The sequence below is a fragment of the Eptatretus burgeri genome, chromosome 2 (assembly GCF_056783735.1).
Source record: "Eptatretus burgeri isolate ZD-2024b chromosome 2, Ebu_testis_v1, whole genome shotgun sequence".
Taxonomy (NCBI): domain Eukaryota; kingdom Metazoa; phylum Chordata; class Myxini; order Myxiniformes; family Myxinidae; genus Eptatretus; species Eptatretus burgeri.
Genome location: NC_140962.1, coordinates 5,134,187 through 5,138,359, shown reverse-complemented (window position 1 = coordinate 5,138,359; position 4,173 = coordinate 5,134,187).

Sequence of the window (4,173 nt, the reverse complement as noted above, 5' to 3'; positions counted from 1 at the left end):
TATTCCCAGCTTTAGTGAATTTAAATTTACACAACAAGAAACTTTCGGAGAGATTCAAATAGGTTTGTTGATTATTTATTTCAAAACTTTTTGTACCATTCGTATTCCAGTCTGTTCCAGTTATTGCATTTACCTTGAAGTAATCTTCTTTTTTAGTGGAGTTTGAGATAATAATAGTATCATCCAAATCATAGATACTATTAATTGCTTCCATACTTGTATTTATTTAGGAAAAAAGATGTTAAAACTTTTGAAACCCTGATCCAAGTATTTGAATTATTTTCTGTCGTTCTTGGGGGGGACAACTGAGTTTTGCCTTTCTTAATTTCTTTTATTGCTTGTAATTTATGAGATTCCTTCTGAGCATCTTTGATACTCTTTACAGCACCTGCTACATTTCCCACAGCAGAAGCAGTTGAACCAATTAGATCTTTATGTTTAAGAATAGTTGAACCAATACCCATGAGAGTATCAATTATCCCATCTCCTCTAAATTGATGTCCAACACCCCTTTGTCTCTTAGGTTTATAGTATCCTCTACCAAGATACATACCTTCACCCTTGTAGTATGGAGAAAGGAACATCCCATCCCCTGTAATTATTTTATATTTTCCCAACTCGTGTTTCCTCACAATAACCATCGTATTTATTTATCGGAAAACTTCACGTAGGTGAATTCTGATGGATATAACTTCTCCATTAAAAGAAATCACACGATTATCTTGGTCGGTTATCCTAAAATTTACTCTGTGTATGGTTTTTCCTGACACAGGTAGATAAACCAAATTTTTGGGTTCCATATTGAATTTATAACCAATTGGGGTTGAGTATGCGCTGAATGAAAATATTGTATTTATTTTTTTTCCATCATTATAAGCTCCATCAATCAAATCACAGTGAATTAACACCAAATTTATTCCTGAGGATATTTGAATGACATTATCACTGTAAAACGTCCCATTAGTTTCAATCTTTTTTGAGGAGAAACCCAATAACTCTCTAAATGAATTATCAATTGTGAAATCAATCTTGTAGTTATTTTTAACTTTAATCGTTGATTTTGAAGTATGTTTTTGAATGTTTATAACAATATTTTTTGGTTCATCACCCTGTTCTTTCATAAGATGAGCAATTTCGGAAGATATTTGAGAAATCTCATATGCTCCGGGTGAGACTGTTATCGTTTTGTATCCACTTCCCGGATTATAACTAAACTTGTCATTTTTCTCGGTTATATTAAATAAGGTATTATAAGTTTCCATGGACAATAAAGATGCCTCATATTCTTTTGTTGTGTCAAGTTGTAGTGGGTATGGGAATGAAGATGTGTGGTCGCTTGTTGTGAAATTGAAACTAAGGATTGTGCTTCTCATCTTATTTAATATGAGATAAAATGTCTTTATATTGATATTTCTTAATTATTTTAATGTTCATCAACTGGTCTAAAATGGCTGATGCTTCATGAAAACAATTGTTATTTCCAGCCTTCTGACTGCCTAACAACAATAACAGTCTATTGACTAATTGCGATGGGTCATTTGGAAGAAAACTAACACCTGAACCAAGGATACTTAAAGCCTGAATAATGTGTTTCTCCTTCTCATTCTTCCTACTTTTACCAGAAAGAATAACCTTATAATTTAGAGTGTTCATCAGATCAATATATACTCTATCATCATTATTTTCCATATTCAATGGTTTATCAATATACTTTGATTCATCCCTCACAGTTGAACCTTGTCTTCCATCTTTTGTGAGAAGAAACATTAATCTCGGAGTTAGTTTAACAGGGGGTTGAGCAGAACCTAAGAACCTTAATTCATCATTAAATATCAATACCTTTTCTTGAACAAGATGAAATATTGCTGGTTGTTCTGTTGGAATGAGTCCTGCTTTGGTTTTTGAATCCGCTGAATATTCATTGTTTTGAACAGCATTCACAATATAATCAGGGGGTTGATTAATCTCTTCCAGTTGTTGAAATAAACCTTCATCATCATATTCTAATTCTCCTAAATGCTCTAATTCTTCCTCCGTCATTTGACTGAAATCTTTTAACATTTGAAGTTTTTTAGGAGTATATTCTACTGTGGGAACTGTGGAAACATCTTTCATTTTTTCTTGGGAAGTTTTTAAAAGTGGTTTAAAAATTTTCTCTTGTTTTCTTTCAAATGCTTCTTCGCCCGTTAGTTTGTGTCTGAGTTTCTTCTTTATGTCTTCCTGCTGTTTTACAACTTTTGAAACCAACTCTTGATGTTCCTTAAATCTTCTTGCTCTTTCTTTTGCATCCATTTATTAATTGTAAAATATAATTTAATGAATTGTAAAGATCAACAGGGAAATTTTCCTTTTCTTCATCATTCAAGTAGATGTGTTCAAATAAATCCTTTTCTTTAAATATTTCATCAAATTCTTTATTAACATTAATACGAGTTGTAATTTCTTCTTCACTAATACTTGCATCTCTGCTTTTCATACGTTTGCGTTGAGTTTCTTCATCAACATCAAAACCGAATGATAAAATCTTCACTCCGCTCAGATATTTAATAATTTGTCTCGTTCCTTCTGGATTAGTTTTTAATATCCCAACACCACCAGATTTTAGTTTCCTTAACTCACTCTTACAATGTGAATATTTTGTTGTACCAAGAGAAACCTCCTCAAATATTTGTCCTTCATTCCTCAATCGCATATGTTCCTCCACTGAAATATAGTGATAATCTTCACCTTTTACTTCTCCAGGTCTTATTGCTCTAGTTGTTGTTGATACAGTGCGTATCACGGGGTGTTTTTTAAGTAAATTTACAATATTCTCATTTGTACTACACAAGAACCTTGATTTATGAAAGTTTTTTCCAGAAGCAGATTTACCCACAAGATTTATAATAATAGTTGTCATTTATATATGTAATTGTTTATAAAACAAAAAATATATCCCTTAATATCTCATCTTGTTTCACAACAATATATTTATATTTTTCAGTCGTGTGCTTCATGTAATCCCCAAATTTCTTTTTACTACATAATGTAGAACAATTATCTCTCCAAAAATTATTGATATCAATTGAATTTAACTTGAATAAAATAAAAGTATTAGCATTGTTTCTGATGGAACGACGAGGAAGTTGAAAGTACGATTGACTAAGATAAATACAATTACAAGAAGAATGTCTCCCTCTTGTGTAGTAGCTGTCCATTACCATTTGGTTTCTCTCATTAACGCAATCATCAAAGATAACGAGGTTCTTTTTTGATTTATCCAAATCTTGGGGAGACGGTATATCATCCTTATTATCACTAAGAATACAAGTTATAGGATTTGATTTCTTTTTACATCTCTGTGTATCACAAAATAGTTGAATTATATCTTCAATGTTATAATCATTTAGGTTTTTTTGACGTTTAAATAAACCGATTATATCTTCTTTTTGAAGACCAGCATTAAAACCTTGTGAGAGTAGTTGATACTCTGGTTGAAAAACTTCGACTTTGTGAAAATTATTAAATTTTCATAATCTAAAAAGTTGGGAGTGAGGAGCATTTTTAAAAAGTAAGCAGGTTTTTCCACATCCACTTGAACCAACTATGAGACATCTTAATGAATTTGGGAGATTTTATGGTTGTTAAATTTTATCTTATTTTCCCAAATAGGTAAAAAATCATTCATTTATATATTTGAAAAACAGGTTATTTAATTTATTATTGGCTTTTTTAGAAACTCTATATTTTATCCTAAGTTCAGGTTTAATTTCAAGATAATCCATTATTTTATTTATACAATATCTTGTGTTTGATATTTCCCTGAAAATTACATCCATGAATAATATACAACCAACAATCCAACTGAAAATTTCTCTTATATCGTTCAGTTTCTTCCCTTGTAAGGAAAGGTGTGTTATCACCCTCATACTTTACATTCATTTCTCTAATCAATCTTGTAAAGTAATTCATTTTTGGTGTAAATCTAAAAAGAATTATTTTCCTTTTTATATTTTTTATTATCATTAATTAGAAGATAATCACAGAATATACATTGTTTATAGGCTTTTGACTCCAGTGTTTTAATCCCCGTCTTTCACACGCATAAGGACAATTCTCAAAATTTGTCATATGGAGAATCAGGAAAAGTCTAACATATTTATAAAAGTAAAACTTTACTTAAACTGAAATTCA